Here is a 24,376-nt window from a genome sequence, read left to right on the forward strand (position 1 = left end):
CTAGTGAAAGGCGGTGTCTCTTGAGCCTCTATTGCACGTGATTTCTAACTGGGTATCTTGCTTCTACGTTCTCTGCTCCATAAATCCCTGTCTCCATGGAGCAGCCGGAGTGATCTTTTTGATAGGCTCAGAGCCTTTTAAGAACTTCTCTTCCCATGTGGTAAAAAACCTCACTGCACAGCCCTGGCTTATCAAGCCCTCCATGCTGTGGCTGTGTTTGACTCTCAGCCCTCCCTCTTCCACCCTCTCCCTTCCCTTCTTCACCCCTGGCAGTGGCCTTATTTGTGTTCTTCAAGTATATTGAAATGCTTCCCCTCTCAAAGTTTTAGTACTAGCTCTTCATATGTTCTCCATAGATTATCATATAGATGGTTTTTTGTTTTTTTTTTTTTAGATTGGCCCTACTTTAATATCACCTCTTCTTGGACCACTCAATGTAAGATAGCCTCTCAGTCACTTTCTATCACGCCACCCTATTTTGATTTCCAGTATAGTTACACATTTTATAAGCCACATTTATCACTCATATATTCCTTTAAAAATATTTATTTTCTGTTGCTCTCCTCCCTATCTGCACACAATGTTGTGAGCGAAGCCCTTGCTTGTCTTACTGATCTCTGCATTCTCGGTGCTTGGTGATATTTGTTGAATGAATGCAGGGCAATACTATGTCTATGCTTTCTCATTATCTTCTGACTCACTGCAAAGACAGGAGTCCCCCAAGGGCAAGAAACATACTAAGAGTAGTATGTACCTCATGTTGTTATTGAGACATTTCAAAACATGTAAACGTATTTACAGTGATGAAGTATACAGAATACTGCCTGCCACAGAAAAAGCTCCAAATAAGTATCAGCTGTTGTTACTGTAGGATGTATACATATTTTTATATTCATATAGTTTTGTTATACATATGAAACAAAACGTTTTATCAGTTTTTATTACTTACACATATCTACATTATATATGGTGTTAGCTATTGTTATTATTCTATTATTTGATAGAGTATCCAATAAAATATGTTACAAGATTTTGCAAAATACCATCAACTAAATGTCAACCACTTCTTTCTCACCTGGCTCTATTTCAAGATTCAGCCAGATTTCTCTTTCTGGGCGTGTTAGTATTTTTTAGCTAAGCAGCTGCAGTACCTGCAGTTACTGAAATCGTCCTGAAGGTGGCAGCGGAGAGCTAAGGTTTGGAAAATGCTTGTGTTTTTGTATACATGCTAGGGTGGGATTTGAAGGGGGTGAGAAAATTATCCCATGGGCCTGTTTTTGCATCTTCAAAATTCCTTTCATCATCATTATTGTTGGGAAGGGGCGTGTCATATGTCGGGAAGCTGCTCAAATGCAAATGATATCTGGGAAGTGGCAGCCCGCTATTATTCATAAAACCTCAGGCAACGTGAGAGCATTAGAGCATTCATCAAGATGCAGGGAAGTGGAACTGCTGGTGAGGTGAGATAGAGGGCAGGTAAAGGGAAGAAAAGGGCTTGGCTTTGGATGGGCACTTTCTTGGGTCTGAGGACTTTTTGATCTGTGGAGAGGGGTGCAGACAGGGGAGGTCAGAACTGAGCCCTCTAACTGGCAGGGCCAGAGCAGGGCCCCTCTCGTCCGAGTCTAAGGCAGTGAACTCGTGGAACAACCACATACAACATCCATCTGCTTGTTTAAATAACAAGCAGATTCTATGATGTCTGTGTGTACAAATCAGATTCTCTGGGGAGTAAGTATGTGAAAGGAGACTAGAAAGACATTTCTCAAAATCTGAAATACCTCATATTGACCACCAGATGACAGTGTTGCGCCACTAAATGCGCACACCACAAGGTTCCATCTTGTAAGCTCTTAGAAATCTAACACAAAATCACTGTGCCTCCCACTGGCAGCAGTCATTGGAATTATGCTTATAAACAGCAATTATTCTTTATTTGCACTTTTTCCATAAATGAGGAATACATTTTTTACCAATAGTGGCTACTGTATGTATGCTTCGGTTATTGTCTTGGGAAAATTGGTGTTGAAAAAATATAAATTGTTTTTAATTATTTTTAATATCAATTATTTTAATACCAATTAGAGTCTGTGACTCTACGCATTTTGTAATTCAAAATTTGTGAACAAAATTAATTAGCATGTGAGTTAAAGTGCAGTATTCCTTCAGCTAGAACTGCAAGACCAAAAAAAAAAAAACCCATACAACTGTTTGGTTTATAATTTACTGTTTTTAATTTATGGCATATAGTAAGATATTCTAAAAGCACGAAACAGAATGGTTCTAAAATATGATTTTATATAGTTTATGTGTTTATAACCATGTCTATCTAAAATAGCTCTCTGTAATGCATTTATATGGTTGAAGAGTTTGGAAAGGTGATTATCATATGAAATAATATATGTAAAATACCCCGCTCAAGCCTCATACATGGCAGGAATCATAATAAATAGAGACTCTTGTTTCATTCATGAAGAAGAAATCATAAATTAGTGGATAAGTGCAAAAATCCTTTGCTACTCTGGAACAGGAGAGGCCAAACAGTGAAATATCCTAGAGTGAGTTGCCTCTTATGCCTTTCTAGTTGAGTAGTCAGAGAATGAAAAACTACTTAGGGTTCTACTAGCCTTCCACAGACACTGCAGATGAAAGCGTTCGGCAATTAACCACGAATGACTTTCAGGAACAGCAAATCCATGCTTTTCTATTTTACTCAACTTGGATTACATCTGTAGTGCAAATTTAAAAGAACACTCTGGGGACAGTTTTTGCCAGGATCTACTTACTGTCTCATTATTTTCTTTTTTTTAATTGTTAATTTATTTTTGAGAAATATTTTAATTTTTATTTTAGGTTCAGGAGTACATGTGCAGGTTTGTTATAAAGGTAAACTTGTGACTCAGGAGTTTGGTATACAGATTATTTAATTACCCAGGTACTAAGCATAGTATCAGATAGTTTTTTCTCTTCTGAACCTCTCCCTCTTCCCAGCCCCCACCCTCAAGTAGGCCTCAGTATCTGCTATTTCCCTCTTTCTGTCCATGAGTTCTCATTATTTAGCTCCCACTTACTAGTGAGAACATGTGGTATTTGGTTTTCTATTCCTGTGTTAGTTTGCTGAGGATAAGAGCCTCCAGTTCCATCCGTGTTTCTGCAAAGGACATGATCTTGTTCCTTTTTATGTCTGTGTGGTAGTCCATGGTCTATATGTCCCATGATAGCCTCAGAACAATAAAGCATTCAGTACCCACAGCAACCCTTGCAGCTACCAGATGCCATTTGCATGATCCAAGCCTAACAGTTAAAGATGAATGGCCTTAATGGCTGGGGTCATCCAACTTTCACCATCTTCTACTTTAGGCTTTTTCCTCCTCCTAATAGGCATAGATGGGCTGAATTCCTTAATTAAATAAGATCTCTTGTTTGAACCAGTTTAGACTGCAATCATTCACCAAACTTTTCTTTCCTCCCTCCCTTCCTCTCTTCCATTCTCCCTTCACCTTCTCTCCTTCCTTCTCTCTCTTTTTTCTTTCCTGCATCCCAGTGTCTGTTACTTACTGTATTCTGTTAAGTTTAGGTACAAACAATAGAAGCAAATGCTTTATTTAACTCCTTATTTCCTGTTATGGACTGAAAAATGTGAGAAATAAATTTCTGTTGTTGAAATGACTCTGTCTCTGGCACTTTGTTATGGTAGCTCTAGCAAATGTACACATGCCCTTAGATTTTTTTTTTTTAAATGTGGAACACTTTTAGGAATGTGCATGTCATCCTGGCGCAGAGGCCATGCTAATCTACTCTAAATTGCTGCTGAAGCAAGCACTCCTGTTAGATTCTTCAACCCCCAAATTTTCCAAGACTTCTTAAAATACTGACTTTTCAGACGTTCGGGTCTCATCCCTGCTGTTCTACACTCCACCACTACGGCGCACTTGACAATAGTGACTGCATTTGTGTGAACGTGAGCAGATACTAAACCCCAACATTTTGGAACAGTTTCATTGCACTCCTACCAGGTACAGCACATTCATTAATTTTAACATTTACTATCACAATGGCACTTAAGAAGTTATCAAGAAATGGAATAAACTTAAAAATGGTGCATAGGAGAAGAAGACAGAAGACCGTGACCACAGAGAAAATTTTAGCGTAAAGCCTTCTTATGCTGTTGTGCTAGCAAATAAAAGTCTATTTATTCTCCCTCAATAAATAGACATGTGTCTATAGGGCTTCTTCACATTCTGGTGTTTGGGTGAAAATATTGAAATACTGTAGATGGCACCATGACATCGCACATGACTGTTTTAGAACAAAACCACTGTGTCGTTATCTCCCTCCCCCATTTTTTTTCCTTTTTTTTTCCTTGTGGGTAAGTTACTGGAACCTTTTAAAAAATGATCATTTATGGTTAAAACTTGGAAAAGGAATGATGCCCATTTTTTTTTCAAGTTTACTCTCATGGCCTGTCCTACAAAGCACTAGTCAGTAACCTCCCCTTGAAAAGTCTCTGGATAAGTACATCATTATTCTAGCTACCAGCACTTGGTGGATCCCCATGTTAAACTCAAACACGTTTTGAAATTAAACCTCAGAGATGTTCCCAACCTTCTTTCGTGTCTGTAGAGATAAGTTTACCAAATGTTAACAAAGAAATAATTGTTCTCAGAACTTATGGCAGCAGAGTGATGAGATGTAGAGTTGCTTTAAGACTGAGGCACAAATGGTGCTCTGTGGCAAACATAAAGGAACTGTTCAGTAATCACTGTTTTCAGCAAATGTGCAACTCTAAACCAGGGACCAGCAAACTTTTTCTGTACAGGTCCATCCAGATAGTAAATATTGTCAGCTTTATGGGCTACACGGTCTCTGTCCAAGCTTCTCAGTGCTGCCATTTTACCCTGAAAGCAGCCATAGACAATACATATACAGACGGGCATGGTTGTGTTTTGTAAATATTTTATTTACAAAAACAGGTGGCAGATTTAGTCCTGAGCGATAGTTTGCCGACACATCCTCAAACCCAGGCTTGCTTTCCCTCTAAAGAAGGCTCTCTCTTGTGGTGATTCCTCAAAGACCTAAAGACAGAAATACCATTTGACCCAGCAATCCCGTTACTAGGTATGTACCCAAAGGAAGAAATATGTATCACTCTATTATACAGACACAGGCACACACATGTTCACTGCAGCACTATTCAAAATAGCAAAGACATGGGAGCGACCTAAATGCCCATTAATGATAGACTGGATAAAGAAAATGTGGTACTTATACACCATGGAATACTATGCAGCCATAAAAAGGAATGAGATCATGTCCTTTGCAGGGACATGGATGAAGCTAGAGGCCTTAGTATCCTTAGCAGACTAACATAGGAACAGAAAACCAAATACCACATGTTCTCACTAAATGATGAGAACACAGAGACACATAGAGGGGAACAACACACACTGGGGCCTGTAGAGGGTTGTGGGTGGCAGGAGGGAGAGGATCAGGAAAAATAACCAATGGGTACTAGGCTTAATTACCTGGGTGATGAAATAATCTGTACAACAAACCCCCATGACACAGGTTTGCTTATATAACAAACCTGCACATACACCCCTGAACTTAAAATAAAAGTTAGAAAAAGAAACCTCTTTATGTATTAGGTTTGAACGCCTAATACAAACATTTTCCCTCCCCTTTTAAAACTCCATGCTGATGCTGTCTCCATATGTTTCAAGCATGATCTTGTGTCGTCTTTTGGAGGTAAAATGTTGGGTTGAGTGGGTTAGGAAACCGACTTGTGAGTGTGACATTGGAGATGGGTCTAATCATGATGTTGGCCTGGACATATCTCATTTCTTCCCATGGGACCCATCTGGTATGATTCAACTTTAGGAATAAGAGTTTAGATTTGAGATTGTGCTTGGTTTGGAGCTGGCCTGGTAAGCATGGAAATGCTCTTCAGTTATCTTGGAGCTAACGCATGTGTATGTTAACCAAACAGAAACCAACTGAGGAAGTAAGTTATAGTAGTAATTGTATTGGAGGTAAAGCATATGTACAGTTATCAACAGTGCCCTGTGTCCAAAAATATGCATTAAATAATTTTCAAAAATGTATTTATTAACATATTTTTCCGTAGTCAAGTTCCACAGGAGCTAATTCTGAATATGGTTCACTCAAGGCCACTCTACCCAGGAAGTTGGGCAGAAGGGATCAATTCCCTGTTTTTTTTTTGAGATGGGTCTCGCTCTGTCGCCCAGGCTGGAGTGCAGTGGCGCGATTTCGGCTCACTGCAAGCTCTACCTCCCGGGTTCACGCCATTGTCCTGCCTCATCCTCCCAAGTAGTTGGGACTACAGGCGCCCACCACCACGCCCAGCTAATTTTTTGTGTTTTTAGTAGAGATGGGGTTTCACTGTGTTAGCCAGGGTGGTCTCAATCTCCTGACGTTGTGATCCGCCCGCCTCGGCCTCCCAAAGTGCTGGGATTACAGGCATGAGCCACTGCGCCTGACTGGGATCAATTCCCTTGAGAGGCATTGATCTGCTAGGTTCTTTCTTGCCTGTCTAGACTTAAGCAGACTCCAGAAGAATAAAGCAAATAATTTCTAGGAATTCAATCTTGTAAACTTCTGGGTCAGGTAAAGATTGCAGGTTGCTTTTGATAGTTTTTGGCATCATTTGAATTCTAAGCTTATGACAACACTGTAGTTGTGCAATACTTCAGCATGAAGCCAAGGCTGGTGAAGAAAGGGTACCTTTTCCCTCCCATAAAAATCCTCTCCAGGATGTGGAGAAATAGGAACACTTTTACACTGTTGGTGGGATTGTAAACTAGTTCAACCATTGTGGAAAACAGTATGGCGAATCCTCAAGGATCTAGAACTAGATGTACCATATGACCCAGCCATCCCATTACTGGGTATATACCCAAAGGATTATAAATCATGCTGCTATAAAGACACATGCACACATATGTTTATTGCGGCACTATTCACAATAGCAAAGACTTGGAATCAACCCAAATGTCCATCAGTGACAGACTGGATTAAGAAAATGTGGCACATATACACCATGGAATACTATGCAGCCATAAAAAAGGATGAGTTTGTGTCCTTTGTAGGGACATGGATGCAGCTGGAAACCATCATTCTCAGCAAACTATCACAAGAACAGAAAACCAAACACCGCATGTTCTCACTCATAGGTGGGAACTGAACAATGAGATCACTTGGACTTGGGAAGGGGAACATCACACACCGGGGCCTATCATGGGGAGGGGGGAGGGATTGCATTGGGAGTTATACCTGATGTAAATGACAAGTTGATGGGTGCAGCACACCAACATGGCACAAATATACATATGTAACAAACCTGCACATTATGCATGTGTACCCTAGAACTTAAAATATAATAATAAAAAAAAAAGAAAAGAAAAAACAAAAACAAAAACAAAAGTTGAATGGAAAATAAAATAAAAAAAAATCCTCTCCAACTAGATTTGATGTATTTTGCATGGATTAATTAATAAACAATCGCTATTGCCCATATGGAAGCTATGATAGCCAACTGACTGAAAAGTAGGCTGGAATCTGCAGTTGGCCATCGGGTTTTAACCCAGTGTCATTTGAATTCCTGCTTTATGTCAGCTCTCATAGGGAATAAAACATTCCAATGGGTTACCCACACAATAAAGGACTTTGTCTATTTTCATGTCTTTTGGCCAGTTTGAAAATCTTATTGCGTGGTTGGGCTACACAAATAGACAAAAGTAAATAGAGAAACCTGCTTCATGGAATAGCTTTGGAAACTGTAGTTGCTAAGATATAGATAGGCTTTAAGTAGTGAGAATTTCCATTATAAATTTACTAAAATGATCAGAAAAGTGAATTTACATGAAAAACATACACTGGGTGTTTGGAAAGTGCTTTTTCTATGGACAGGGTGTGTTAAAATGCATATCAAGGGAACTCTTTGGGGGAAGACGAGAATTTGCACAAGGTGTTGGGGTGAAAAATATTGCTAACTTGTTTTAATTATTGGCTGAAACTTGATGGAAAGAGGAAAAAGTCCTCCAGATGATACAAAGTAGACCTTTCTTCTCATGCTCCATAGAGGTCTTTTGGGAAGAATTTCCCATTTCTACTCGTGTTTGGAAAACCTCGGGTGTGTATTTTCACTGTGTATTTAACCTTCTTTCCTGGCTTCTAGAACTGTGCTGTCCAATATGGTAGACACTGGCCATGTGTTGTTTTTGAGCACTTAAAATGTGGCTGCTGTCGCTGAAAAACAGAATTGTTAATCTTATTGAATTTTAGTTAATTTAAATTTGAATAGGCACCTAGGGCTCTTGGCTATAGGGACAGCACAGATAGAGAATCTTTCCATCATCACAGAAAGTTCTGTTTAGATAGCGCCCTGCTCTAGAGGGTGACCAGACAGCAATTTTTGCTCATAAGACTTGTTTTTAATATTGAAGATTTAGTTTTCTCCCAACTGATGAAGTTTACGGAAAAAATGCTAGGAAGATGGCATTCACTTTATTCAGATCTTATTAACATTTTCTCACAACTTATTTTTTTCCCTCAGTTCTGAGTAATTCTGTTTTTATCCATACCGTATTATATTTAGTTCCTTCTAATGTAATTAAACAAAAATATCTTAATTGCAGAAAACACTTCTTTAATTAGTTGTGCTTGAAATGTCCTGACTAATCCTTACTGTAATAACTGAATGGCCAATTTCATAGCCTCAGTGGGAAAAACAAAAACAGAAGGACCTGTGTTCTTCATCTGTGCCAAGCAGGAAAATACTGTGGTTCAGCAATAGAAAGTGAAGAGGGAGGAAAAGTTTTAGGTCATCAAATGGGGTCAGAAATATGCATGTCAGTATACTTTTGCTGCTCTCGCGAATTTCCCGGAAGGGTATCTGCGAATACCTAATTTAGGTTTTTTTGGTTTCACTTTAAGTACACATGAGCTTCTGGAAAGGGCGACATTTATATATTTTTTTCATTGTGGTTTACAATCCAATGTAGGTATTTTTCAGGATGTCACTCACGATTTCAATATGGTCATAGAATTATTCAGAAAAAGCTAATTGAAAGCAAAATGCATTAAAATGACTCGGATTAAGCTTCCCACGGACGCCAACTGTCTGTTTTGTCCCCATTGCAAACACAAGTGCCCCAGAAGTGCTTGTGCTGAAATTGGCCTCTGTTGAATGAATGCATTTAAATGTGAGAGTTTTTGTATTATTACAGGGTAAGAAATGTTGCAAGCACAGAAGTGTTGGGGACTAGAGCCGTCCTCTGGGAGGTTTTCCCAGGAGGTAAGCTCTACTGTTTCGGAGTTCAGGGAGTGGGGCAGTGACCTGCATGAGGAGCCCCCAGAGTAAAGGCCCAGGGTCAAGGCCCAGGGTCTTGGCTTCTCCTTGGGACTGTTTCCCAGGTCACAGAGAAGTTTCTGAAAGGGAGACCCAAGTGTCAGAGATGGGCAGATTGAATTGTCCCTGCTGGTGTTTACAAGAGACACTTGACGTTGATGGAAAGCATAGGGAGGACAGCAAGAGGGAGCTGTTCTGTGTCCACATCAGCACCCTTTCCCCCTTCCTTGCCCTTTATCTTGTCTCATCCTTACCTTGTTGGAAAAACACATTGGCAACATCACTCCCCACTCAAAAGGTTGCCAACACCTTCTCCCAATAATAGCGATCAACATATGTAATAGACTTCAGCTGTCTTTTTGGGAGATCTGGCAACAAACTTAACTGAAAAAAGTCAGATTTTTACAAAGAAACACTGCTTTATTGCTTAAATGTGGAAATAATACAGACCACCAGCTAAGCTAATAGCTTTCTGAAAAAGAAAGTTCAACGTGTCCATTGCTGCTTCAATAACACATACCTAAGTGGAAGGTGACAAAAAAGATGAATACGTAAAGAGGGGCCCTCGTGTGTCAGCAAATTGTTGCTATTCTGAGCTCTCCACTTGCAGCAATTATCTGACTGTCATTGGAAGAAGCTAAGAAACAATCCTCCAGCCCTCCCATAATGCCCTCTCCAAACAAACGAAAACGCGCTGCAATTGGCTTTGCAGTGTTTGCTCCCAGCCTGCCCCTTCCTGTGTTTTTCCCTGAACACGATTCTTTGCTTCGCAGGTCATCCTCTCACCCTCGCATTCTGTGTGTATAATATCACTGGCTAGCTGCCAATCAGCAATGGAAACCTCCCAGGGTTCTGGCAGACCTGGCTTGTGAAGTTAAGCAGGGCTTGGTGAATTTAGCCCATTTAACTGAGATGTGAGGGCAGTGAAGTGATGTTTGTAGAGAAAGGCACAGTTCTCCAGAGCTCTTGAGAATCCTTGAAAGAAATATATGCTCCTTACAAGTTTTCATTGTAAGCTTGGTGCACATTTCTAAGGCGGCTGGGGAATCATACAGCAGCTCTTCTTCCTCGTCTTCCTCCTCCTCCTCCTCCTCCTCCTCCTCCTCCTCCTCCTCCTCCTCCTCCTCCTCCTCCTCCTCTTCCTCTTCCTCTTCCTCTTCTTCTTCTTCTTCTTCTTCTTCTTCTTCTTCTTCTTCTTCTTCTTCTTCTTCTTCTTCTTCTTCTTCTTCTTCTTCTTCTTCTTCTTCTTCTTCTTCTTCTTTTAACATTCTATATACTAACTAAGCTCTGAAACCCCATTGAAACACAAGTAGGCTATGATTTCAGCACTTCTAAAGAAAAAAAAGGGGCAGATTTTTGAAGTCTTGTTTTCTCTGGCTCTGCCTCTAAAGGCTCAAAAACATTTTATAATAAGTGGATAAACTCCACTGAGGGGTTAGGCGTGGTGGCTCATGCCTGTAATCCCAGAACTTTGGGAGGCCGAGGTGGGCAGATCACTTGAGGCCAGGAGTTCAAGACCACCCGGGCCAGTATGGTGAAACCCCATCTCTACTAAAAATACAAAACTTACCTGGGCAGGGTGGTTCACACCTGTAGTCCCAGCTACCTGGGGGGCCGAGGCCCAAGGATCGCTTAAACTCTGGAAGCAGAGGTTGCAGTGAGCCAAGATTGTATCACTGCACTCCAGCCTGGGCGACAAAGTGAGACCCTCACTCAAAAACCAACCAACCAACAAAACTTCACTGAAGATAGAAAATCTGCCTCCCCAACCCCAATCATTTTGTATTTACTGGGACCCTTGTCTCGTTGTACTTCTGAGTTTATGGAGAGCCTCTTTTAAATCTCCCCAGCTGCTTGAATTTTATATATGGAAGGGAGGTGGAAACTATTCAGTCTTAGAAGAATAAAGTTTAAACCCCTGTGAATCTCAAAATATCAATAAATGAAAGGACACCTATCTGTCAATTCTGAGTTCCCCAACTGGATCAGTTGTGACTTTTATTTCCTTTGCACCTGCCTCTCTCATCCTTTTTTTTTTTTTTTTTTAAATTGTATCCAAACACAGCCAGCAGGTTTCTGAAAGGATATTATTTTTTGTTTTTTTGAGATAGAGTGTCACTCTGTTGCCCAGGCCGGAGTGCAGTGACACGCTATCGGCTCACGGCAACCTCCGCCTTCCAGGTTCAAGTGATTCTCCTGTCTCAGTCTTCTGAGTAGCTGGGATTACAGGCATGCGCCACCACACCCAGCTAATTTTTGTATTTTTAGTACAGGTGGGGTTTCACCATGTTGGCCGGGCTGGCCTCGAACTCCTGACTTCAGGTGATCTGCCCACCTCGGCCTCCCAAAGTGTTGGGATTACAGGCATGAGCCACCGCGTCTGGCCACTGAAAGGATATTAGCATACTCAGGCTTCAAGTTTGTTAACAAGCAGCCTCCCACTTCTAGACTCACTTAAGAGAACTGTGAAAGTATCCTGATTTGCTGTTCTATTGCACTAATGAAAGACCAGGAAGCAAAGATAGTTGGGCTTTGTGAAGTGAAGCAGCAAGGAAATAGAGGTGGGTTAGCCTACTTCAGGGACAGTGTGGGCCTGACGTTTCTTGCTTGTCCTTCCATATTCTCATCCTAATAACTAGAAATGGGCTGTCTCTGCAGGCCACCTTGTTGCAGCAAGAGCTGTCGTAAGGCGTTGAGCTGCCTGGATTTTGTAAGTTTCATATATCCTGTCTGTAGCAGATTGCAAGATCTGATGTCAATCCTATACCCCTTCCTTGTGTCTACCCTCCTTGTAATGTGCCCTTGTAGCTCCTTCCATCAAAAGGTAAAATCTGTTTTCCCACCATTTTAACTTGGGCTGATCTGCTTTAGTTTTCAGTATGGGGTAGAAGGGCCAATGAGCCGGTCAAGCCCAGACTTCTGCAGGAGGCTGAATTCCACCATGACCCTTAACTCTTGTGGAATCTCCTTGCCTTCACTGTGGTCGGCACTTGTGAATATGATGAGCTATTACTCTTGTGATTATGTTATGTTATGTAGCAAAAGGGATTTTGAAGATATAGCCACCTTTCCAAATCCATTGAGCATAAGATAGGGAGGTTATCTGGGTAGACCTGACCTCATCACATGAGTTCTTTAAATCTGAGTCTAGTGGTCAGAGACAGGCAGTCCAAGGTCTGAAACATGGGAAGAACTTGACATACCCTGACTGTCTTGGAGATGGAGGGATCTTTGCGATAAGGAATGTGGGTCATCTTTAGTGGCTGAAAGTGGCCTCTCACTGACAGCCTGCAAGGAACCAGGGACCTCAGTCCTACAACCACAAGTAACTGAATTCTGCTAACACCAAGAATGGGATTGGAAGCACATTTTCACCCCCAGAGCCTCCAGCTAAGAACTTAGCCCAGGTGACACCATAATTTCATCCTCATGATACTCAGGGTAGAAAACTCAGTCCTATTGCACTAGACTTCCAATTTACAGAACCGTGAGCTAGTAAATGACTGTTGTGTTAAGGTGCTAAGTTTGTAGAGATTGTTATGCAGCAACAGAAAACCAACAAAGCCCCAGAAGACCTCATACACTTCTATTCTCTCTCAGAACCTTGGCAAGATCATGAAGCCATGCCCAGACTAGCCTGCTGGGGAATGAGAGACCATATGAAGCAGAGCCGAGGAGCCCCCACTGAAGCTGGCCAACTTCCAGAAGCAGGGCCACCTGACCAACCCACAGTTGATCACAGATGCCCGAGGGAACTCAGCTGAGTACAGAACCACACAGTTTGTCCCACTCTGACTTGCTGACCTCCAGAACCATGAGTTATGCAAGTGATTATTGTTTGGGCCATTATGCTTTGGGATGGTTTGTTACAGAGCAATATTTAATGGATAAAAAGTCTGTCTTTATAAGCAGACACCAAAGTTGTCTCAATGCTGAGCATGCACACTGCCACATTTAGAAAGGTTGGAACTGATGATTCTTCAGATAGAAAGCTTTTGTTGACTCATGATGAGACCCACCCATTTCAATGAGGTACTTAGGCAGCACACCATCACAGAGCTGATCAAAGCTGTGGCATAGGTTCAATCAGGATTATTCTACAGGTCATATCAAAGTTCCTCACTGCTCCTTCACTTCATGTAAAAACAATTTATTTATAAACATTTATTTTTGACATTTATTTTTGATGAGGAGCTCAGGGTAAATTATTTTACCAACTCACCTTTTCACCATTATAAATATGACTGCAAATTATAAATAAGTAAAATATTTTTAAAAAGTCGTCTTGCCAAATTTCTGATTATAGTCGAAAGCAGACATGCTGTGGCAGACAACAGATATAAAAAACAGAGATGAAAACATTTCAATGGTGTACTTGTGCTGTCAGAGTTTAAAAGTTATATTTGTAAATATATGCAATGTGTCTCTGTGTGGAGTCTAAACTGTTTTCAGTGAACTCCGCCTGTTTGCAAACTTGGGTTTCTTCTTCGGGGGGCTACTGTCTACTTTATGTTCCTAAGATAATCAGGCAGGTGTGTGAAACAAATGTGAGTGGCTCAGTTTCATTTTGAGCTCCTGATATGGATATTATAGATCTTGAACTTAGAAGGGTTGATTACTATAGTATTTCAGTAATAGGAGGTCTGCAATGGCATCCGATGTTAATACCCTCTCCCAGGAAAGATGATAATGGCTTTTCTCCATTCCTAAATGAACCAAGAAATAATAGAACAGACATCTGTGGATGGAGGTTGGTGCAACATTAGTGTGAAGGAGAAAAAAGATCAGCAATAGGGCTGCTGTTGCTGGGGAAGTGGGTGAATGAACCATTCCTAAATGAACCAAGAAATGTTAGAACAGACATCTGTGGATGGAGATTGCTGGAAGATTAGTGTGAAGGGGAAAAGGATCAGCAATAGCGCTGCCGTTGCTGGGAAGGGGGTGGGGAGAGGCTGTCGCAGAGGAAGACTAAACAGTGGCTTGCAAAGGACAGCAAGCAGGCTACCAAAAGGTTACATGGGGCAAAACTCCTGTGTGTGAGAAAAATGGGGTTGGGGGGAGTGGGTAGGCAACTTAAGTCAAAACACTAGTGACCCACAGAGAAAAGGAGAGGGAAATGTAAGGTGCGGGTGGAGGAAATACATGTTCAAGTTCAACTGTAGAGAGGTCCACAAGTGCATCACTGGTTCCTTTATCATGAGACCTGCATATATGGCCCAGAGAGAGGCAGCTGTTGGATTCTTAGGGTACATGATGGGATTTTCAGCTGGACACTGTTGTGGATGCTCAGCCGAGAAACAAAGCCAGTGTTATCTAAGAGGAATTCTGCTACGAGCAGGGAAACGGAAGGCCACACAATTTGTGTAAACAATATCACTGCTTATTCTTAATGTTTTTATTTGGGAGGTGTGATGAGTAGAGCCCAAGTTGACCCCAGTGAAGCTTCACTATCGCACAGTGCTTGTTCTGGAGGTACCTGGGTACTACCTACCGACAAGCAAAATTTTATCTAGAGGCAGGGAGAGGATTTTGAAGGACATTTGGGAGAAGGGAATAATGGTCAGGTCTGAGACTCAGCAGAAATCAAGGTTTTTCTTGTTCAGACAGGATATTTTCCTCTGAAGAGTGGAGATCTCTGATGATTTGGGTGCACACGCTGGATATGTACTGGTGATCCTTTCTGTCGTCTCCTTGGGAAACATTATTTACACAAGTTCCCTTATCCCTACCTGTGGCCTCCCTACCAGTCCCTTTCATGCTTACATCCATTCCTCCTGCCTACAGCCTTCTTTTGTTCTGGGCGAGGGAAGAGCAACTTAGTGAACTGGGTCTCAGAGAGGGAAATTGATAGTGACGTCCACAACCCACAGTCTTCTGCCTTCACATATGCGGTCCATCCTAGGAGATGCTACGTGACCTGGGACATCCCTTGATGCCAGCATATGCTGTATTATCTTTGGGAATTCACACGAGACCATGTGTGCTCCTGGCACACAAGTCTTCTGCTTTATTCATCAGTGACCCTCAGCACACATCACAGTGCCTGGCACACAATGGGTACTGAAATACCATTTAATAAAGGACACTATGATGGTACACATATAACTATACAGCCATTCAAGTAAATATTTTTCCCATTCTCTTTAACACAGGACATGACATCTTGAAGAGACGATGGTCCCTGGGCATTCTCCCTCTGTGTAGCGTGTAGGGCTAGAAATAGCCACTGTCCAGCCCTGTACCTCAAAGGCAGCAGGAAGCCAAGTGTCACCATCGGTGATTTAGCCCGCTTCCTAGAACAAAAAGGCAGGACAGGCTGGGTGGCTGATGAAAGCAAGTATCTTGTCTCAAGTTCAAAGCAATGCTTTTCTGACCTGCTAGGTTTCTAGGAGTGACACGTGCCACCCAGGGACTCTGGACAAGCTGCCTTGCATGTCACCACCTCTGTGTGGGCTACCAGCTCCTGGCAAGGTTCATGGCTGCAGGCACAGGCTGTGCAGTCCTAGGGTGCTCTGTAGAGTTCCCAGACAGCTTGCAGGTAGCTCCAGGGACTGCTCACTTCTCTTTTTTTCTCTTTTCTCTCTAGCCCTATGTCATGAAGGGACTGCTTACTTCTAAGCCAGGTGTGTATTTTGTTTCCTGGCCAAGCCATTGTTTCATAAAACTTTAGATTTAGGGGACATCTAAGGACACAGAGAGAATGAGGCAGCATCATTCCTGAAATGGGACATTTTCATGGGCAAGTATGAATGTCTTCATCAGATAGCTGCTTCCCAGCAGATTCTGAGTATGGGACGTATAATTATAACACAGAATATGGCACTTTTTCAGAAATTGGATATTTATAGATTCTAGCTCCATTACATAGGATCTATGTGACCTTGGGTTACTCAAGCTCTATAAGCTTCAAGTTCTTTATATGTAAATTGAGCATCATAATATAAACAGGGTATTGTGAGAGTTAGGTGGTTCTCATTCCTTACTCCTAATGATTCTTTCGATTTGAAAAGGTCTGCTCCTTCCCTCTTCTCCCTTCCCCCAACTTTTTTAGCCTAAGGCTTATAGCCTCTCTCTACCACTTCCTCCCTCATGCAGGATTTATTTATGCAATTGATGGGTATGACACAGCATGTGCCGTGTATCCCATCCTCTGTCATTTCACCCATGGGCAGGCTTCTTATAGGGAGCATGAGCTTTTTCTGCTGGGATGGGGTAGAGGGAGGCCTCCAGTCCTCCCAGAGCACTGCTTGACTTGTCTGTCATGGTGGGCTGCCTCTGAGAAGGGCCCCTATAATATTCACACACGTGTGTGATCTTTTCCTCTTGAATGTGGCTGGACTTAGTGACTTGCTTCTACCAAACAGAATGTAGCAAAAGTGTCAGATATGACTTCTGAGGTTAGCTTGTAAAACATTGTGACTTCTGGCTTGCAGGCCTCTCTTTCTTGCTGTCTTGGAGCCCAGCTACAGAAGGAAGCAAGCTGCTATGTTCTAAATAGCCCTATGGAGAGGTCCACATAGCAAGGACTCACGTCTCCAAGCCAACAGCCAGCAAGAAACTGAGGCCTCAGTTCAGTAGCCTGTGAGGAACTAATTCCTGCCAATGCCGCATGAGTGAGTGTGGAGGCAGGTCCTCTTCCAGTGGAGCCTCGATGTGACCACAGCCCTGGCCAACATCTTGAGTATAGCCTGGTGAGAGGCCCTGAGCCAGAGAAGCCATGCTGTACCTAGATCCCTGATCCATAGAAATTGTGAGAAAATAAATATGTGTGTGTGTGTGTGTGTGTATGTGTGTGTGTGTGTGTATGTTTGAGACAAGGTTTGCCCAGGTTGGAGTGCAGTGGTATGATCATGGCTTACTGCAGCCTTGACCCCCCAGGCTCAAGCAATCCTGCCACCTCAGCCTCCTGAGTAGCTGTGACTACAGGCTCATCCCACCATACCTGGCTAATTAAAAATATTTTTTTGTGGCGATGGGGTCTCATTGTGCTCCCCAGGCTGGTTTTGAACTCTTGGGCTCAAGTGATCCTCCTGCCTTTGCATCCCAAAGTGCTGGGATTATAGGTCTGAGCCACTACCCCCGGCAATGTTTGTTCTTTTAAGCTGCTTAGCTTTGAGGGGTTTTGTTACAAAGCAATAGATAACTAGTACAGCTGGGTAGGTCTGGCTAATGTCGTGTTCAGTCTTAGGAAGCCCTTTGCCCCTCAGATGTCAGTGGATTCTCTGACCTTCCCTATGTTGGTCGTAAAGATGACAGTTTGTTCTCCATGTGTTTTTCTTTTGGCATTATTTCCCAATTATTTTTTAATTAGAAAAACTGGGAAAGGGCGTGGTGTGTTGTTTATCACTCACCAACCCCTCTTCTAAAAACCTCAACATGAACACTCTCCATAGATATTTGTTTCTTGCAAGAATTTCTGTAGGCCACGCTTGTCCAACCCACAGCCTGTGGGCCACACATGGCCCAGGACAGCTTTGGATACAGCACAAAACAAAGTTATAAACTTTTTAAAAACATTATGAAACTTTTTTGTGATTTTTAAAATTTTTTCTCATCAGCATCGTTAGTGTTAGTGTATTTTATGTGTGGCTCAAGACAGTTCTCTTTTTCCAGTGTGGACCAGTGAAGCCAAAAGATTGGACACCCCTGCTGTAGGCATTTCTGCAAGTGAAACAGTTGGGATCCAGCTTTGCCTGAGACAGTGCTCTTCCAGTCCCGCTGCTATCTGCAAAAATGCACACGCTCTTTCTAGGCGCTGCTATAGGACTTAGTGGAGGCTTACGTGCTTTGAGGTGCCTTTACCTCTAAGCCCATTCACAGACATTTCCTAGGCCACTGTCTTGGCTTTGCCATTTGCTCCTATTAAAACCATTCCCATTCAAGGCCTAGATCTCAGGGATGAACATCTCAAGTTCATGCAAAGGAGGAATTTTGGGGCTTAAGCAGCAACTAAATTTTGAGGTTACTTGAAGAGGAGAACTACAGGCTTTCTCACCTGCCCATGTTATTTTGGCAAGAAGCAGAGACAGAGAAACCTAGAAGATGATTAAATGATTAAAGACTTTCCAGAAAGCGTTAATAAGGCCACAAGAATTTGGGTACCCTTTGCTTTTTCTCACGCGTTCTCAATTCAGGGAAACTAAGTGAGTACACTCTCAGTCCCAAAGCTTCAGTGTTCCTGGCCGTGATTAAAGCATGGTCTAGGAATGGACACTGTATGACTAGCCCCTCACCAGGAGTCACAGCTCCAGGAGTCACTGCTTGATCCCTTCTGGAGGGAAAGAGGGAGAGATCTGTGTCCTGGCAGCTTGAGAAGGTTAAAATGTACTGTCTCAATTTCTTCCCTTGTGTCCTATTTCAGAATCTGTTAAAGAAGTATTTAAATCAGAAAAACAGCATTTGGATTTTATAAAATACAACAGATCAATTCCTACTTGTGGTTTTACCCTGGAGCTTGGCATGGAGAACAGTTTTAACAGACATTTTTCAAAAATCATTAGGTTCACCAAAATTCAAGCCGGCCCGTGACATTTGGATTGGATCCATTTTTTTAAGCTAATACTTTTCCACCCCCTGTGGTCTGTAGCTTTTAATCATTCCCTCTACATCATGAGTTTAGAAGAAAACAAGTATTTGCCTACCGAAGACATACTTAGAGTTCCTCCATGTTCATGGATTTCTGGGCAAACGTAATCACTTGAATAGGAAAGAAAAGCACAGTTGATAAATTTCCCACCCTTTAGGGAGGCCCCGTGATTTCTAATAACTCCTGATTTCTACTGCTCAGCCCTGTCAATTTCCTTTGGGCCTAGCCTGGTGGAACACTTATTTTCTTATCTATATTAGATTACTTAGGGCAATCAAAAGTCATAGGTGATAATTATTAAAATGGAATTTTATTTTAGGGGACATTAAATACTTTCAATGTAGGATGATAATGGAATGTGTCTACATGGTTAATTTGTAAAGACATGTCATTTTATTAGGGCACTGAATTAGTTACCGATTGCCACTGTAGCAAATTACCACAAACTTAGATTTTAAGACAACACAAATTTGTTATTGTCTAGTTCTGGAGGTCCCAAATCTGAAATGGGCCTTGCTGGGCTAAAATCGTCACCCTGCATTCCTTGGCTCATGGCCCTGAATCGCTCCAATCTGTGTTTCTGTCGTCACATGTATTGCTATAATTAAATAGCAGCAGACTGCTTCAGATTATTATATGTATGCATACACACACAAGCCCTCAGGCTTACTTGAATGAAACAGGTCTGGTCTGAATTGATTTTTTTCCCAGAGAAATCAGGCTGATAAATAAGTGGTCCTATTTGAACATAAAATTTACCTACACATTGAGAGTTATCTAATGAGTCCATGTACAGACATTTTTAACATCCCTGCAAATTAATACATTATATGCTCTTCTTTTCTTCTGCACTAAATCTTAAATCTACAAACCAAAGGCCCAAATTAAATGATTGAACTTCATGAATTCTATAGCATCCATAATGGAAGTGGCTCCTTTGTTATTTTGAGCACACAGGGTGCAACTTTGAAAGGTTAGCTAATATATTTTTTATTCCTGGAAACTATTTGTCCTGTGTCCTTCCCTCCTTTCCAGGCAGCTGCCTGGGCATTAGGTTTTACTAACTTGTCCTGAGGATGATATAACCAAACCAAAGAGTTAATTCTTAGTTTTTGGGTTTCAAAAGCTTGGCCTTTGAATTTCACAAGGCAAAACTAAGAAAGACTTTGGGACTATACAATTATTCCAAAGCCACTGAAGTGTAAATGTGTGGGTGTCCTGGGGATGCATAGACTTCCCAAGGGAGTATGTGGGGACTGAGACAGTGTCAACAAAATCAGCCTCCAGATGCTCAAATCCCCTATGTTTTCTTTTCTCAGACTCATCCCTCTATAGGCACCCTTATGACTTGCAGAGTTTCTTGCTCATTTTTTCCCCTCACATTTGCCCTTTTCGTGTTCCTACCTCCATCCCTTGATTCACTCCTTATCTTGCTATGGTGGAAAAACCCAAGCAAAGGGACCCTATGAACTACCTACCTCCATCCCTTGATTCACTCCTTATCTTGCTATGGTGGAAAAACCCAAGCAAAGGGACCCTATGAACTAGTACTGATATTGAGAAAACTAATTGATCTGATAACTGGGGACCACATTCTTTTATAGTGATTTTTAATTCTTTGCTCAGAATAAAATTTGAAAACCTACTTAGGATATTCCAAATAATCTTTTTTTTTTAAATTATACTTTTAAGTTCTAGGGTACATGTGTACAACGTGCAGGTTTGTTACATTTTTTTTTTTTTGAGACAGGGTCTTGCTCTCTTGCCCAGGCTGGACTGTAGCGGCACAAGGATTCTCATGCTCCAGCCTCCTGAGTAGCTGGGATTACAGGCACCCACCACCACTCCCAGCTAATTTTTGTATTTTTAGTAGAGACAGGATTTTGCCATGTTGGCCAGTCTAGTCTCAAACTCCTGACCTCAAGTGATCCACAGGCCTTGGCCTCCCAAAGTGCTGGCATTATAGGCATGACCCACTGTGTCTGGCTTGAAAATAATCTTTGGCGCTAGACTACCGTGCTATGTTTAGGATGTAACTCTAAAACAGCTCAAAGAATTGAAAGACACTGCTATAATAAAATCGATTCTATTTTCAACTACTTAAATACATTTTTTTGGACAGGTCTTTTCAGTGCTATTTTTAAAACAAAGAACAACATTGATATTAACCTCTGTCTCATTCTATTGATAAATAGTATTCATTCATGGAAAGATTAACTAATTAGAAAAAACAGACTAGTCCTGCCCATTTCATTGACATGGCTTTCCATTAAAATTTAAAATTTTAAATGTATTTATTAACATTTAAAATGTTTGTATTGTTTTGATCAATTGTGTACTAAGTAAGACATATTATGATAATTCCCAAAAGAAAACTTAAAAAAATACATTTGAACCTATATAGTCAAGGACCTTTTTAAAAAATGTTAATTTATACCCTTTTCTGTGGTGAATTATGACAGACTTATTTAGTTAAATTCTTTCAAGTATATTATTGTATTAGCATAAAGTTCTGTGGGGGAAAATGGAATGGAAATGCGACTTCAAGGAACATTATAAAACAAGGTAAGCATGTACATTTATATCTTTAAGTGAACAGTGATGAATATCACCTTTCTTTGGAATTTAAATTCCATTGGAAACATTTAAAGGATCTGAGTAACAATTTTATTTTAGACTTCCAATATTTACAATTTACTGAAAGTCACTTTTAGCAACTACTTAAACTGATGACCAAAAAAGCCTGTAGATGTCAACCTAATAATGTGCTAGGGGGTACAATGTCTTTTAAAATTATTTTGGGGGATAGATGAGTAAAAATAGACAAATCAAACACCAAGGTATAAAAATAATCCAGAGTGATTTAAAAGCAAGACTTGAAATGAGATTGAGAATCTGGACTGGGGATGGCAGACAGCATTGCTTCTGACAGTAACTGGGGTCTGAGTCAGGACATGATAGAACTTGCAGAGTTCAGTCTGAGAGTTGGCAGTACCTAAACCCTACTCTTGTCTGGTATCTCTGGGAAGCTGTTGATGTGTGGTTAGGGGGCTAAGCGGGAGAAATGCCTGAGATTTCATCAAGTTCTCTCCATGTGTTTCCTCCCAGTGTTCCCTCTGAGTTTGCAGCTCAGTTTTCCGCAGTGATTACCTGTCTCATGAATGTATCCCTTTTAGTTTACCTCCCTTCCTAGTCTCACTTTCTCCATTGCCCTACCTGTGCTTTCTGAGATTATCTCCCAAATAAACTACCTGCACCCAGGTTCTATCTCAGAATCTGTATTTGGGGGACATGAAAACCAAGAGATGTGCCGTAAGTCACTTACTTATATAGAATAGATTTAATTTCAATCCAATTTAGCATGCATTTATTGGGTGCATGCTAGGTTTGCTCTAGGGACACCCAACAACATTGACTTATTAATCAGGATGGAATAGTCAGGACTAGCAGCTGGTCCTCTCTACTGAGTATACCTAAAGGGATTTAGGGAAAACTGACCTTGAAGAAATTAATCTTAAAAAGACGTGATACCACTTTGGGAGGTCAAGGAGGGCAGATTGCTTGAGGCCAAGAGTTTGAGACCAATCTGGCCAACATGACAAAACCCCACCTCTACCAAAAAAATTCAAAAAATTACCCAGGCATGGTGGTGTGCGCCTGTAGTCCCAACTACTCAGGAGGCTGAGGCAGGGGAATCGCTTGAACCCAGGAGGTGGAGGTTGCAGTGGGCTGAGATCATGCCTCTGCACTCCAGCCAGGGTGACAGAGTCAGACCCTGTCTCAAAAAAAAAAAAAAAAAATAAATAAATAAAATAAAAAATAAAAAATAAAAAAAAAGGCGCGATACATGGAGTGAAGAAGCTGATCTGTCAAAAGCCAGAAAGCAAATGCAGAGGCATACTAAAGTCAAATATTTAGGGGCATTCTTTTGGAATAACTAATTTTTCATCAGACAATTTTCTCTTCTTATGAAATTTGCTGGCGCTCTGTTATTGCAACCAGGAACTATAAGGAACCCAAATATAACGTCTGGTTAAAAAACAAACAAACAAACAAACAGTTAAGCTGTATTTGTAAGAGCAAATAAAAATCGTGTTGTATTATGGAGTTACTAGGAAATAAGCAGGTTTTCCCCCTTAGCTTTCATTATGGCTCATGCAAATGCTAGTAACGCAATTATGTAAATATCTAGTTGAGGTTTGGAGAGCTGCCTTTATTATTTAACTCTAAAGTTATAAAATGCCGTATTTGCATATTACATTTTGCAGCAATGGTATAAAGCTTATGAACAAGGTTCTATTTTTTAGAGAAGTGTTGAAAACAGAGGTTTCTGCCAGCAAGAATATGAGCCTTACCTAGTATTTAGCCTTGAGCTTTGAGCAAGGGCTTATGTTGATACCCATAAATGAAGAAAACCAAAATTAAAGAAAAACAAAAAGCACGTTAATAACTCTCACAAGAAATTAGCAAACAGAGCCCAAGGGCTTGAAGAAGGGATTGAGTTTCTGATCTCTGTCGGGTGGTTCCTCAACATGTGTGACCTTGACCAAGTGTTGTCCTCACTTCTTCCATCTGTAAAGATGAAAGCAACTCTTAATACTTAGAATCATTGCTGAGGCATTGGTGTCAGTTGGTTCACTTTCTGATGGTCAAAATTATGGAATAACTCCTTTTCTCACCACAAAGTTGCAGCATTTTAATAAGGAACAGGCTTGGGTCAGAAAAAAAGACGCACCATGGCAAGGCAGTGCTGGCTGCGTATCTTCATAGCATGTCTGAGCTGGAAAGAAGCTGAATTATCATCTAATTTTACAAAATCATTTTTGGGTTCGTAGTATGTGCCAGGCTAAACACTGTGCCAAACACTTTACAAAGATGATCTCACTCCATCATTTCATCAGTCCCATGAGGCGGGCATGATTATCAACATCTTATTGATGAAGAAACAAGCTCCAAGAGGTAACGTGGCCAACGTCTTAAACTTGAAGTCGAAGAGCAAGAATCTGAGCCCTGTTTTAGATTTTTAATCTCTGTGTAAACTTCTTCCTTTTATTACATCTTTTCTCTTTAGAAACAAAGTCCTTGGAAACTCTGTGCAATGCCAAGATCCCCAGGGTAATAAGTAACAGAGAGACTTTGAATGCAGGTTTTCTGAGTCCCAGGCCAGTGATGTGGTTCAGCAACACCTGCTACTAGTCCAGGCTTCCCTGTATAGTAGAGGAGTTGTCTCCATGCAAGTGTGCAGTGACATGTAGACTAATTGTTCTCAGTGTTTTAAAATGGAATCTAGGCCAGGCGCGGTGTCTCATGCCTGTAATCCCAGCACTTTAGGAGGCTGACATGGAAGGATCATTTGAGGCCAAGAGTTCCAGACCAGCCCAGGCAACATAACAAGACTCTGTCTCTACAAAATAAAAGTAAAA

At 41.2% G+C, this 24,376-nt stretch overlaps 1 protein-coding gene and 1 pseudogene across 6 annotated transcripts in view; one reads left to right on the forward strand and one right to left on the reverse strand.

Annotated features, from left to right (window-relative positions):
• The window catches only part of HEMK2 (HemK methyltransferase 2, ETF1 glutamine and histone H4 lysine), a 344,126-nt gene that overhangs the window by 143,843 nt on the left and 175,907 nt on the right, over positions 1-24,376 (forward strand). The gene's annotated exons all lie outside the window — the stretch shown is intronic.
• Positions 3,733-3,832, reverse strand: LOC123572611 (U6 spliceosomal RNA; annotated as a pseudogene).

This window comes from Macaca fascicularis, chromosome 3, assembly GCF_037993035.2.
Source record: "Macaca fascicularis isolate 582-1 chromosome 3, T2T-MFA8v1.1".
NCBI classification, from domain to species: domain Eukaryota; kingdom Metazoa; phylum Chordata; class Mammalia; order Primates; family Cercopithecidae; genus Macaca; species Macaca fascicularis.